The following is a 15,444-nucleotide window of genomic DNA, read 5'->3' as shown; positions in this document are numbered from 1 at the left end:
AACAATTATATTTTTATTAACGGAAACATCGTATGAATGTGAAAATCGCTCTTGCTGCTTCCCCAAATTGTTCGAACCGGAGAAAAGAAATCCAGCTTGCTCTCATTCTGGCTTAGGCATCACCGTTCTAAGCAACTCCTCAGCGAATGTTTGATGTCGCTAACGCACAGGATCGGGGAATTCATGTAGTTCTCAAGTGTCAGTGTAGTTGCACATGGATGTAATGGTGGAATCCTAGACGTGATGGGGGCTCGATGTTTGTGTCTGGATGATGCCGGCGGAAACGTTTTGAAAGGGAACTTTGTGCGGTGATGTTAGCATTGTAAGATGCTTCCCTCCTGCCCGCATCAGGTAGTGAACATTTGGTGTCACACCGAGTGCTGGAAAGTGAGCAGCTTTCTCGCAGCAACATATCCTGCACAGTAGGCGGACTGCTCTTAGTCGCGCAGACTCAGACCATATGACATCAACTAACCACGTTACTACTTCTCAAAGAAAGCAAATATATGGAGTGTATGATGCACGGGGGCTGGCGCTCAGACTCCTTCCTGCCTTAGCAGCTACCCCCATCAGCCAGAGCTGACGCGAGTCTTGTTGCACATCATACACCCAGCCCGAGTGGATCTGCATCAAACACTGTGATTTACCCGCTTTGAACTCGAATGATAGGACGCCGCTGATTACGGATCTAGGAAAGAACATTAACTGCAGATTTTGTTTTTTTTTAAACAACAGCTTCACCTTCAAAGGTAAGTGGCTGATGCATTGGATGAAAAAAAATGCACGGTGCGCATGTCGATTGAGATCGCTTGTTTCAGATCGTGCTTTTTATTTTTTGGAGAAAATTCTCAGCTTTTTCCCCCAAATGTTGCCTAAAGCTACTCTCAGTAAACCGGCATGTGCGTGCAGTATGAAATGACATTAATGCGGGCTGAAATAACAATTGAAACAGGAATCGTGTGAGGATTCCACTTTCACTTTAAAATCTGGCATCTTAGAGTAAGTGAATGAATGAACCAGAGTACGGTGTCGAACGCAAATATCAGCATGGGTAAATGACCAAGTGGAATGCTCAATGCATGATTGCCCTATCTGGCCATGAAGATGCACCTTGGTTTCCATTGGGAAGCGATTAGCTGGAAGGCAATTAATCGGTGCAAGATGCATGTAATTTTCTACCGTAATTAAGCCGTAGGTTATGATTCGCAGTTGCGTTCCTGCAAAAAAAAAGCATGAGGAGGACTCTAGAGCAAATAAGCATCCTTCAAATAAACCCAGGATCAGATAATCAGAAGCGCGCCAATAGAGGTTTAGTAACGTACCAGAGGATAAAGCAACGTTTCTCTGCTTTGATAGTCGAAAGAGCAAATAGACCTTTCGTTCCTCGTGGTGAAAAGAGCAAATCTCAGGTTTGTGCATTGACAGAGGTTTAAGTAATAATCTAAAAGCGACACCTTAATGTGGATCTCGTGGCTGAAAACTCAAGACACGTTCCAACAACCTCCCACCGCTTCCACCAGGTTTACTGCATTTTTAGTAATGTTCATAGTCTCGTCTTTCTAAAATAAAACAAATCACCCAGCTTTATTTGGAAGTGAAGATGTTTCAAGGGAATGTTTTGTTACACTGACAATGTTTATCAGCAATGCCTTAGACTCCAATTTGATATTTTCAAATATTGAATTAACGCAGAAAGTCATCATTTCTGGCGAGCCTCTTTGCTGTATGCTGCAGTGGTAAACGGGTTAAAACAAACATAGATACATGAATTAAAGCGTGAATAATTCAAGCCCCTTAATAGGACTTGGTAAATAACTATAAATTGATTCATCAGTTATTAGGGAAAATAAAGACATGGGAATTCGGAAACGATATGTACAAAATCTTTCTTGTTAATATTGAGGAGAGATTGTGGAGTAAATTTGATAAAGACTGCATGAAGTAACTGTTAGTCTAATGTGACGATGTACATGGTTAAACAGCTTTCCGAATTATATATGTTAATAGTTCTTAAAACAATGGATATGATTGGCAAGATTTACTCGCTGACAAAACGGGAAGTGTTTTTTTTAGATTACATTAGTGGCCAGTTACAATCGCGGAGTATTCCCTACGAATATGATCACTTGACATTGTGCATTGGTATGTGAGCAGATTGATTCCTCTGAACGCGTGCAGAATCCCCTTGATACTGTCTTAAAGTGCAACTCCCAGCACAAGGTCAGGATTATTTGTTTTGTGAATTCTGTGTGAAACATAATCCGATGAGACCATTAAAACTCAGAAGCAACAAATTATGGTCAAATGCGTATTGCAGATCAATGCAGTTCTCCGAATACATCAAATATAGATCGCTCTAAAACCGCGCCTGTGTCAAATATAAAAGGTGGGAATACTCATCCTTCAGATGCTTAGTCTTCGGTTTCATGCGCAATTGTTTTTTATTGCGCCTGTGAATCATCCTTGATTTTAGTGTACTAATATAAATGCTACAATAAGAGTGGTAATATCGTCTATACAGTAGAGCCACTGGGCATTTTTACTTGCTGCATCAAACGCCCAAAGGAATTTTCAAAGTGAGGTACGAAAGCTCTTCACCATGAAATGTAGCATTGACAGCACTGGGCTCCAGGGGCCGATCATTCCGGCAACTGGGAGGAGTGCAATACAAGAATAAAATTAGGAGGGCATCACAAATACAGTTTGAAGATTTAGAGAAAGTGTTAGCTGTCTCTCTAGCTTTTCTGTCTGCATAAGGTACTTGAGACAATTCAAGCATGTTTCCGGATAACCGATCTGCAGCTTATCTGTGATTGTTTTAAACTTTTTTAAAAAAATTGGAATATCCAAGCTGCAGTTTTCAAGTCTAGCGAGAAATGACATCCGATGCAAAAAAAGGTTCATAGGCTACAAAGAAACCTTTGTAATTTGTGCTGGAAATGACTTTAACGATATCAGATGCCTCATTCCATTCTGTCGTCAATAAATTTCAAAACACAAATAGAAAACAAAATATTAAACGATGTATCAAAATAAAATAGAATAACTCCAGAGGTGTTTCTAGCCGGAGAAAGCCGGCTGATTATCCAAAATTCTTTTACACTGCAGATCTCCCTCACATTTGCAAAATGAGTATGTTTTAGTAAAAGTAACGCCACAAAATCGTCCATCCATAAGCAATCATGAATGCATAAATGATACTCAATTCTAGTGATTGGAATCAATAAGAACGAGAAAATACTATTATTTGTTTTTCAGCGGTGTAGCTGTGTTTTTATATTTTGCGTATTAAGGTCACATCATAAACATTTGTCAACCTATGTAATAATCTTTGGTTAATCTTTGAGCTTCTCTTTTGTATTACGATCGTGCTTAAGTATTTGACCGGGTTCAATTTTATTACATTTTCGCTATGTAATTTTTAAAGATCTGTCTCTGTGTTTACTAATCATGGACGTTAACGTATTTCCATCTGTTAACAACAGCTCCTGTTGGAATTAGTTGCGTTGAAGAACACAACGGGTGACGTGATCATTGTGTCCTTTATTATTATGGCTACAGTGGCGAGTACTTTTTCAGATTTCAATAAATGCTGTGAAACCTGAAACGAAAATAACATGTTTGTATTATCACCAGGTTTTGACCAGAGGGCGCCACTGATTTATATAGGTGATTCTAGCTGTTCATCGAAATAAACAGCGATGTACACACGTTGATATGGCATCAGTATTTTTTGCTACATTACTAGTATTGTGAAGTGATCGTTAGACTTTTAAATTGACTTTGTTTCTTTTTATGATAAAGACATTTTGTACGGGTATACAAATCCCCTTCCCTTAGCTAACTGCAGAAGCATCAGTTCTCACTGACTGCTTTACAAATTTCTTAATTATGCGCCTTTTTTTCCTAGTCTCAGTTAAGTTTTACTTCAGGAACTAACTTGCACCACTGTCAAAAGCATCTTCTGGCTTCCATAAATAAGTTTTTTTTTACATGCTGTCTCTTAAATTCATTGGATATGCTACTACCTTTTTGAAGTGTACCCTCAGTTAAATAGACAACCATATTTCAAGATGGCAAAAGCACAAATGATTCCTGGCTAATGAGCTATATAATCTGCCAGAAGTAGATTTAAATACAAAATAAATAACTGCAGATGCTGGAAATCTGAAATGAAAAGATGGAAATTGCTGGAGAAACTCTGTGGAGTAAAAGCAGTGTTAAAGTTCAGTTCAGTCCTTCAGTTTTGAGGAAGGGTCAATGGATCTGAAACATTAACTCTGCTTTCGCTCCACGGATTCTGACAGGCCTGCTGTTTCTCCAGCAATTTCTGTTTCTGGACTATTTTTCAGAGTAAACTTTGCCTTGGGGGAAGAAAAATGTAAGAAATGTTCACCAGCTGGAATTGTGAGAGAAGACAGTAGACCTCAGAAAAGAGGTTGTGTAAAATTGGACCAATACACTGTCTCGGGATAACGGGGTTGCCATTTTTGGAAGTTTTGACCAAAAGAGAAATTCTTTCACTCAAAGAGTTTGAAATCTTTGGAATTCTATGCAGCAGGTAGCTTTGAATGCTCAGGCTTTGAGTATATTTAATAGACTTATTCTTTTTAAGAGAATCATAAGATGGGGATCAGGCAGGAAACTGGCGTTCAAGATGAGCCATAATCATAAATGACAGAGCATGCTCACCGGGCTGTCTGATATTCTCTTCCTCTTACATTTTATATTTTTAACCAAGGTGGGGGAGAAAAGCTTTTGTGCCATCAGGATATCCCAAAGCACGTGACATTCAGCGATTGTTACTTTTGAAGTATTTTGATGTTGGAACCATGACAGCCATTATATACGCAATCTCCCACAGTTAGCAACAAAATAAAAATATAGATGGTCTGGTCTTCGAGGTGTTGGTTGAAGGATAATCAAGAGAACATCTTTTTATTCTTTGATTGGGCAGGCCTTACACAATTAATGGTAAGGCCCTGGGGAGTGTATTCAAACAGAGAGACCTACGCGTTCAGGAACATATTTCCTTAAAAGTGGCTTCATAGGTAGACAGGGTGGTGAAGAAGACATTTGTCATGCTTGCCTTCCTTGGTCAGACTATTGAATATAGAAGCTGGAATGTCATGTCATGGTTGTACAGGACATTGGTAAGGCCATTTTTAGAGTACTCTATACAGTTCTGGTCACCCTGCTATAGGAAGGCTATTGGAATTGAATTGTAAAGGTTGCAGAAAAGGTTTACAAGGATGCTAGAAGATTTGAGTTATAAGAAGAGGCTGGGATTTTTTTTTCCCCAGGAGCGTAAAAGGTTGAGGAGTGACCTTATAGAGTTTTACAAAATCATAGATAAATTGAATAGCAAAGGTCTTTTCCCTAGGGTTGGAGAATTCAAAACTAGAGGTCATAGTTTTAAAGTGAGAGGGAAAATATTTAAAAGGAACCTGAGGGGCAATTGTTTTTCCCACAGAGGGTGGTTGGTATATGCAGAGGAAATGGTAGATGCAGTTGCAGCATTTAAAAGACATTTGGTCAGGTACATGGAAAGGAAATGTTTAGAGGGACATGGGCCAAATGCATGCAAATTGGGCTAGTTTAGTTTGGGACCGAAGGGATTGTTTCCATGCTCTGTGACTCTGTAAATAATGTATATTTGAAGCTGAGAATGCAGCTGCTGGTGTTCTTTACTGATTGTTTACATTTTATGGGAATTTGAATTGCAAGGAAAATTAGACATTTGAGTAATAAATAGAGGAAGAGCATTCCTTCTTTACTGTAGATCTAATCAAATTTTAAACACTTTTTTTAAAAAGAAATGTACATAAATGCTTTGGTCATAGCACACAAAGAAAACATCGATTCATAGTGTAGTTGGAAAAACACAATACAGAAACATTTAAGTACTTTTTAAATTTAGGACTATGTTATATAATAAAGCAAATATTAACTGAAGTTTCCAAACTTTAGTCCTCGGGATTATAAGATTTCCTATGTAATAGTTTCAGTCTTTTGGCTATTGTAACTCATTCTCAGTTGCTTATGTAACTTTGCCCCTTATATCAAGGCTGAGAGACGCATTAATGTTAGGTAACTGATACCAAATTTATTTTCTCAATCTTGTCAATGACCTTGTACCCAGTTTGGAGTTGTGCCATAAGTACTTTGAAAATGGAGGCCAATTTTCCAGTCTGTTCTTAATGGGAGGTTGTAACATTTTTTGGGGGGTAGGAATAAAATACTTTTATCTCTTTTACTATTTATTGATTCCAAGTTTACAACTGTACACTCAAGCTTGAGTCTCCAATCGAAGGCAGGAGACACGGATTTTATGTAGAATATTCTGCAATTGTGGGAACAACTTTGTCATTTCTATTGTAAACAAATATAGGTACCTTTACCCTGGAATATTTTTGTTGTTCCTAAGAAATTTCTGATTCTTTTCTGTGTGAAAAATTTTGAACCTTTCTTAAGTGAATGCAAACAACTTTGTTTTTCTCCGACACCTTAGGAAAACATCTATAATTTGATTGTTGTAGTTGGTTTCCCAAGGTCTGATTATGAATTTTACCCAAGCATATGATTGCGTGAAGTTGTCTAATCGTGGTTATATTTAGAACATATAATTCTGAGAAAAGGGTTTAATATTTTCAGTGCCAGCTTTTGTAGGATTTTAACATCTACAACAGAAAAACAGGCTTTTTACTTTATCAGGAAACAGGTGGCATGGTTCAAAGATACCCATTTTCTAAAGCAATCCCGATCCTGATGATTAAAATACTGAATTAATGAGACTGGGCATCCAGTTCAAGGACATAGTGTTCAAGGACAGTGATTGATCATCAGTTAGTGTAGCATCTGAAACAAGAACTGAACACATTCTGCTGTGGATTACACAGTGTTGTAGTGGAGGAGGAGGACCATTCTTGCTTGCCAAAATGGACTAGTTTACAATGACATACAGAGAGAAAAGCACACACGCTGTGGCTCCTCTTTTATTCTGTGCCATACTAATTTTTGATAAAAGCCTCACATACAACCAAGTTGACTGTAAAACATGCAATTAATTCTGCTCTAAAAGAGGAATATCGTAAATTTAGATAGCAGACAAGGCAAAGAACTGTGAATTTTATTTTTGAAAACAATTGATTTTAAGTGGAACTTTCAAAGGGATAAACAATCCAAATTCAACCTTTTGAATAACAGTAAACAGTTGTCAACTGTTTTAACTGTTTTTCATAGAGTGATTTACTTAGAACTACACAGTTCGTTATCTTGATGCTCTTGGAGTGCAGAGTTCTGACACTGCTCTTGATATAAGTGGATATCAGAGAAAATATTGGCTGCCTAGGTGTAAATATACAGCTGAAAGAATAGAAGAATTGCAGTAAATTATCATGAAAAGGAAAACTTTTTAAAAAATCCAGCACACCATAGCTAATCCTTTTCCTGGCGTGTTGTTGGTCAGGCCAAATGTCCTGTATCATGTTACTGATGTATAACAAGGAATTTGATTCTTTAAAATGCTGAAAGAGAAGGAAATGCAACAAATGCTTCGAACTAGAATCTACAATTATTTTTGTAGTAAAAGGGTTTCAGTGTACTTAACTATAAGTTTTTTATTTGTGTTTTTATTTATTCAATCACAGACTTAATACTGTGTATTGGACAATTTGTGTTTATTTTAATTAAAGCAAGATCACCATTGTGAAACAAAATCCAGGTTGTGTCATTGGTCATTTAGCCCATCATCAGACCAATTTCATGTTCCAGTAGATTTGTAAGACCAAAAGAAATAGGAGCAGTAGCAGATTATATAGCTTCTTGAGCCTGCTCTACTATTTAATATGATCATTATCGATCTTCTGCCTCAATTCTACTTTCGTGCCTACTACCCTTAGAGACCAAAAATCAACATCCACTGAGCTACTATTCTTGTTAATATTGGCAAATTCAATAACATTTATTATTTTTAATAATGTCAAAATTTTCATAAGACATAAAAATCAGTACTATAATCTGATTTCAAATGGAACTCATGACTCTCTTGGCATGTAGATCTGGTATGATATACTGAATAGATCCATTGTGGCATCCTAGATTACTACACAAAATGGTGATACACAGAAGAAGGAACATTAATGCTGAATACTTTCTAAACTGTCATAGGTGGTTTTGTTTTTTTTATTATTTGTTCGTGGAGTGTGAGCTGGCTGGGCCACTGTTAATTTATTGTCCATCCCTAATTTTCCTTAAGAAGGTGAGTATGAAATGCTGCATTCCATGTGGTATAAGTACAACCCCAGTGTCGTTAGGACAGGAATTCCAAGATTTGGCCAAGCAGCAGTGAAAGGATAGCGATATAGTTCCAAATCAGGATGGAGGGTAAGTTGGAGGGGAACTTGCAGGTGTCAGTGTTTTCATGCATTTCTTGCCCTTATTGTCATTGTAAGGATAGTTGATAGGTTTGGAAGGTGCTGAGTTGCTGTTTGTAATATACATTTCTGCCACTGTGCATTGGTGGTAGATAGGGGTCCCAGTCAAATAGGCTATTTTGCCCTGGATGGTGTCAAGTTTTTTGCATGTTGTTGGAGCTGCATTCACCCAAGCAAATTGAGAATACTCTTATAACACTCCTAACCTGTGCCATGTAGATAGTGCAGAGGCTTTGGGAAGTCAGGAGTTGAGTTGATCACTGCAAAATTCCCAGTCACTGACCAGCTCCTTGTAGCTGGGGTTTATATGATGGATGTTATGTTTAATTTATGACTTTTGCTTGGGTGTTTTGTATTCTGGTGCAAGTAGTGATTGCAAAATTTTGTTCTTAGGTTTATTTGCATTATTCTTCTATCATTTGCCAAATGTACCTTTTTCTCATTTGTCTTTAGATTTTTCTTTTACTTTTGCCAAAGTGCTGGGTCCTTCCTAATCCTCTCTTAAATAAACAAATTGGGTGTTTGTCTATGATATAGCAACAGAATACTTAATGTTTGGCTTATGTCTTAAAAACAAAGATAGATGTAATAAATTACCTTTCACATTTATTATAAAATATGTTTGGTCCAGGGGCTTAGAAGACACCAAACACAATGGTACGGTTAGTCTCAGTCTAGTTTTACCACTGTCAACTCACATTCATCCGAGACATTTGCTGTGTTAAATCACTGCAAATGTGCACAACGAGACTGATAATATACCATCATGTCAATGGCCTACTAGTAGTAACATTTAGCATTGCACCACTGTGGAAAGGAGTGATTTTTCTCTATTAAAAGTGAACATTTTAAAAGGAATATTAAAATTTTAAAGACAACCCATTAAATCTTTGCCACCTTCCTGGCTTTACCTTGTAATCTGTTTGCATTCTTGAAGTATCATGAGAAAAAACAGGCATCTATGCTGTTAAATACAGATTAGACAGTTTCTCCTTAGCTAAGTCCAGAATAATGTAGATGGGCATTATAATTTCCTCATGCCAGCTTGCACCACTCAAATGTAAATCTTGGTTTCAAAGCAAAATCTGCACTGTAATTGCAATTATATTGTTAATATAATGTTCTTCAGTGGGTGGATGTGGACTCAATGGACTGAATGGCCTGCTTCTAAACTGTAGGGCTTCTGTGACATATTGCAAGTTAAAGCAATAAATTGAGCATTTTGTCTTCAAGCGTTTTGGATACACTGTTTATTAGCCATGTCATATAGTGAAATTATAAACAGGGAATATTTGACAAATTAAAGTATTTTTAATGTTTAATATTTTCATGTTTTTGAAATGTAAAATAACCATCAATAAAGATAAGTTAAATAACTAATTTTGTTGGTGATATGATGATTTAATTGCTTTATTAAATGATGCCCAGCATTAGTTGAAAATAGGGTTTCAGCCAATTGTAGTTTTAGGGAGAGTGAAATCTATGAAGTTCTCCCACATCTGTCATTAACATAGTTACATTTAAAGTGAGGCCCAGTTTTCTAAGGCTTCCCGCAGAACAGTGAAAATCAGAAAACTGGATCTATGGCTGTATATCACCAAGTGACAAATAGGAAACAAAAGCTGCACTGTTGCTTCTAGTATATAACCTCACAAAGGGATCACCTTTTGAAAGCTATCGCACTAAATTTCCAGCGTGTGAATGAGGCTGCCCTCTCGAGGATGATTTAGATGCAGAAGAAGAATTTCTGAGGGACCAACAAGTACAGATACAAGGATGCCAAAGGTATTTCAATTTAGATGCACTAATTAATGCTGCAGGACCTGGAGTTTGACCCCTTCACATCTCGCTGAATTTATCCCTGGTTTAACAAGACAGAATGCCACAGAGATGCTCACCTATAAAAGCTAAATGCACTAATATCTGGATTCCATGCAAAACACAAATAATCTAGGCCTGTCAACATTACTAACATATTCTGCCAATATTTACAAGTGTAGTTAACAATGTGATAATGACCAGATAATCTATGGATTTTTTGGTGACATTAATTGAGGGATGGATATTGGGAAGGATAACAGGCTAACTCTCCAATCATCTGCAAAATAGTGCTGTGGATTTTTTTTTCCATCCATCTGAACATGCAGACGGGACCTCTTTAATTTGTCGTCTTAAATGGAACCTCCAACAGCGCAACACTCCTTCCCTACTGCACTGGGGTGTCAGCCTTGATTTTACATGCTTGAGCTCTGTGGGCTTGAATCTGGAAACTGGTAGTTCAGAATTGAGCGTGTTGCCATTTGAGTTCACAACTGATTTTTGTTACAGGTAAGTTACTTTTTCCAGTTTTCCACATTACACTTGGTACATGAAATTAGTTGGCTGTGCTCCATGAATCTCCAATTCTGTATTTTTCATCTCTGTAAATGATCTGCTACATTATTCATGGTTCCTGGTATTTATATCATGCTGTACAAAGACAAAAACATACTCACTGCTTTGAGGATTTCCATTTTGCTTATTATGTAGATGTAGAAGAGACTTTATGATGAATCAATGATGCAGACTTTTTAGTTTAATTACATTGCGGTAGGACCTTGATTTAAACCTCTTTGCACGTAACTGGGTTTGTCAAAGGAAATTGGTCCTTGTCTTCACAAGACAAGCTGCCAGAGAGTTGTACCTCCTGTTACACCATGACCTGCAAATAATATCTAAATTATGACGAAATTATGCACTTGACTGCCAAGGCATACAGGCTGTGGGCCAAGTACAGATAAATGCGATTTGAATAGTTCAGTGCTTGTTTTTTGATCAGTGCAAACTCAGGCCCAAGGGCCTTTTGCTATGCTATAGACCTGTCTGACTCAGTCTTAACTGGATCTATCAAGCCAGGAAGAAGATGCATACAGTAAAGTCATGAACATGTATCAAGCAAACGAAAATGCAATATTTTCAAGGAGCAACACTTACATTACTTTTCCTTTTGGAAGGGAAATATCAACTAGCCAGGATATGTTCTTGTGCAACCCCACATTATAGAAAAATCACGCTTTAGAAACAACACTTAAAGTGTTGGCAATATTATTCTGTTACAGCTAACATGTTTTAAAAGTTTGTCCGATAGAAACAGTCTCCCCAGTTCAGCAATCACGTTACAGCGAATTCACGTTAACAAAGCTCATATTACAGCAGAAACACCTGTACATAGAATTCATTGGATGGTAATGTTTGCTCCAGTGCAATGTATTGGGCATGGGACAGATTTGACATTAGTCATTTTGAAATCAAAAAAGTACCTTGCACATCAATGGGATTATCCAGGAAGCAACTGTGATGTATTCATTGTTTGGTATTCCATGATATCTGCATTATTTGAGGGAGAACAACTATGACTTAATGCAAAAACTATCCCTTCTCCTAAGTGTGTGGCACACAACAGGCTTGCTCATACAGACAATTTCCTTGTTCTTATTTGTCAAAGCTACCCATACCTCCAGTGTCATCCCTGAACTCTAATGTTGGCTTCTTTTTTTAACTATCAGCCATGTCCTTAAGACATATCATTTAGAGACATATCAGTCTCAAAAAGTGGGAGCAGCTCTTAGTGTTGATTTTATTGACATAAAAAGGGCAGAATTTTAAGACCTGGTACAAGTGGGAAAGGATCTATTAAGGTCTTTGGATGGCCGTTCCAATGTCCGTTTCCCATCACCAGACATGGCAGCAGTTTTATAGAATGGTTGATGAGGCCCATCATTACTCCAGATGAGTGTGTTACAATATGGAAACAGGCTCTTTGACCAAAATTAGTCTTTCTGCCTCTTGTGTTCACAACACAATAAAATTAAAACTTTCAAAGGCCCTCAAATCTGGCCCCAATCATTCCTAACCAGACTGTTTGAATGACTATCAGTGAATAATCAATTCTAGACAGTGGTTTGTAGAGTTCTTCAATAATACACTAACCTTAACAGAGCAAAATTAAACAACAAAGTAATCTAATTGATGTCTAAGATTTAAATCCAATAACCTTTGTTTTCAGCTCCATTCAGATAAAAGACAGTCAAACAAATAACGAAGGGAAAAATAATAGAAAATAACAAAACTATCTAGGTTACTTAAGTGGTTTTCATGATCTGTTGTTCCACATTCAAATACAACTGTTTTTTAGTTGATTTTCTGAAACTGTTGATCAGTGTCACTTTTTCAGTTCATTGTGAGGAAGTCAGTTATACTTATAATTTATTTTCTAGTTTGTGAACTTCAACAGCTGATAATGGCAGGTTAGGCTGGGAGCTTTCAAGTCGTCATGCTGTAGCATCAAAAGCCAAACACCTTCTCATAGCAAACACAGTCCAAAACCAAACGCAAAATTTTGACCTCTCCCTGTCAGACTGACAGCTAAATAGATGGCTTGTTTTTGCTTTTTTTTAAAACACAAGCCTAGAATCCAATGGTCACTTTCACTTCGCAGATCATAGCTCTGAAACAAAATTGATGAAAGAATAAAAATAATGAAAATTTCTATCACGGGCCTCAATTGGTTAATTAGACACTGCTGGAGAGCCACGTTCTGCCTGGCTGGTAGAAGGAGCTCAGGGATAAGTGGGTCACCAGTAGGCCAACCCACTTGAGTGGGAGGGTAGCAGCAAATTTCAGACTGTCTTGTTCATGTTGGGTCAAATATCTTCCTTCCCCCATTCTTTTGAAATTTGACCCCTATGCTTCCTGTCACCCAGTATTTCCCAATCTAAGGTCTTCCTCATGGCTCTACTGAGAAGAGACTGTTTAAGGTATCTGTAGCGTGTGCTCTCACGTTGACTGTATGATCTGGTGCTATTCTAGCAGTGTTTCTGTTCCCTTTGGTGTTGCTGCGATGATAAAGTTGCCAACGAGACTCCTCATATTAACAAATCTGCTGTATGAGTTGGAACTTTGTCTCCGGATAACCTGTTAACTGTGCAGAGTGTGAAATAATAGTGGCACAACCATCGGAATAGGGGTCTCTGCCACCTGAACATATCTGTCATGCTATTTCTGCTACAATTCCCCTACTTACATGGAACCAGAATAACAGATACAAGTAATAACACGATTGATTATGTCACTGTGCAATGGAAATATACAGTCTGATGTCAAGATATTGTCAGAATTGGCAAAGCTATGTTTAATATTCATTTCAGTGATTCTATCAGCAATGAAAGTGGGACTTCTCAATATTATCGTTCTGTGTGTTTCTGAAGACCTTCAGCGGAAGTCTTCCAATAATCTGCCCATGCCATGTATGTTGTGGCATGTACCCATTTGGTCTTTGGATTCACTGTTCTTCAGCTTCTACAAAAAACGTTCTTTGTTTCTTTTTGTATATTACTACTCTTAGAAAATCTGCCAATACTAGTTTTCAATATCATTGCATATATTTCCTACCCTATCCCTCAGACTACCATTACTAAAATTCCATTTTGAATTATACTTCAACCCTATCGCACTGAAGTTTGCAGGTATATGTCAATTATTTTTGAATCCATGAACTCTTGATTTGGCCAGCCTAATTTTCCACTTTTATTCTGAAAGTTGTTCTTTAGGTGTCTGTAATATTAGTGAAGATGTATTATTACTGATCACTAGTCACCCTGAGAAGGTGGTACTGTGTTTTTTGAAGCATTCTGATTGTGGTGATTATACTTCCCTAACACTGTTGAATTGGATTTTATTGATGAAGGTATGATGGTGCAGTTACAAAGATTCTACTCATCCAGTGGCAAATTACATTTTTCATTGGTCACATTTAGTTTCCAATTGCTTTTAGTTTCTCTCAGAAATACCTGTTTTTCTCTGGCAGCAGAACTTCAACATTAGTCCAAGAAAAGGTCACTGTATGTCTTTTTTATCCTTCGGCAACTCTCACAGCATTTCCTTTTGCCACAGCTTGCACAACAGTTTCAGTGCGCACCTATTTGTAAAATTTAGTTTCCTCCAAAATATTTCTGACCTACTGCTGGTGGGACAGATGTCCTTAGCATCCATGGTACCTCTGCAATAGAATAGCTTTAATTGTCATGTGTGCTCGAATGAGTGCAGTGAAACGTTTGTAATATTGCCTCTAATACGGCAATTAACTGATGGCAAGAATTCTTGGAATTTAAGGAGACACAAAAATTGTTAAGCCTATTCTGATTTTAGTAATCAACTACTTTGGAAAAAAAACAAAAACAAATGGTCAAAATAGATTCTGAAGAAGGGTCATTGGGCCTGAAACAGTAACTCTGCTTTCTGTCCACAGATGCTGTTGGACCTGCTGAAATTACACGAGCAATTTCTATTTTTGTTGGGGATAAATATAGACCTAGAGGTAGAATAACAACACAATATGCACGGAAGTTATTCTTCCTATTTGTCACTGTTGACAAGTTCATAGTTGTGGAAAACTGACATCCAGCTAGTCAGTACATTAGCGTACTTCCATGTACCAGCTTACAGAGGACATCGATAGCTCACACCTTATCTTGTGTCTATACAATTACCAACATTTTTAGAGAGCAGTGGAATTGATGAAGTCAGCTAACAGTATGATGGTTTCACCTTTTCCTTGAATCATGGAAATGTGTTTGCTCTGTTGGTCCTGAATGAATTATTACTGCAGCAGCACATCCTTTTATTGCACTAGGAAAGCAATCTGAATCAATTCAAAATATTTTCATAGATTGCCAGTGAAGCTTCATACTCTGCTACTGCTACTGATGGATATTGTGTTTTTTACCTCAACTTCTGCCTCTTGGAGAGAGAAACATAAAAGCAGAGATAATGATCATTTTCTGAACCACCTGGTATCTCTACTAGATTCTCCTATCGGAAAATCTGTTGTCTGTCAATAGCAAACATTTTGCTGCCGGAAACTTACAACATCTCTTCGTGAAATAACTGATCTCCAGTGGCATTGCTCACAGTAAGTCAGAGGGGCTGTCACTTTCTTATGTGGTGCCTTGTAGCTCCAATACCATCTGTC

At 37.5% G+C, this 15,444-nt stretch overlaps 1 protein-coding gene across 2 annotated transcripts in view; it reads left to right on the top strand.

The window, feature by feature from the left end:
* Positions 1 to 518: 518 nt before the first annotated feature.
* Positions 519 to 15,444, top strand: part of LOC122540991 (visinin-like protein 1) — a 113,648-nt gene continuing 98,722 nt past the window's right edge. Inside the window, exon 1 of one of the 2 annotated variants that reach the window (XM_043677402.1) lies at positions 519 to 749. The gene's annotated coding sequence lies outside the window, so the exon portion shown is untranslated. Of the gene's footprint in view, positions 750 to 1,318; positions 1,410 to 15,444 lie in introns of those variants that run through there. The other variant, XM_043677412.1, reaches the window with a different exon arrangement.

This window comes from Chiloscyllium plagiosum, chromosome 3 (assembly GCF_004010195.1).
Source record: "Chiloscyllium plagiosum isolate BGI_BamShark_2017 chromosome 3, ASM401019v2, whole genome shotgun sequence".
Lineage (NCBI taxonomy): Eukaryota > Metazoa > Chordata > Chondrichthyes > Orectolobiformes > Hemiscylliidae > Chiloscyllium > Chiloscyllium plagiosum.
Note: the sequence above shows the minus strand (reverse complement) of the source record. Positions and strands in the feature narration are given on the sequence as shown.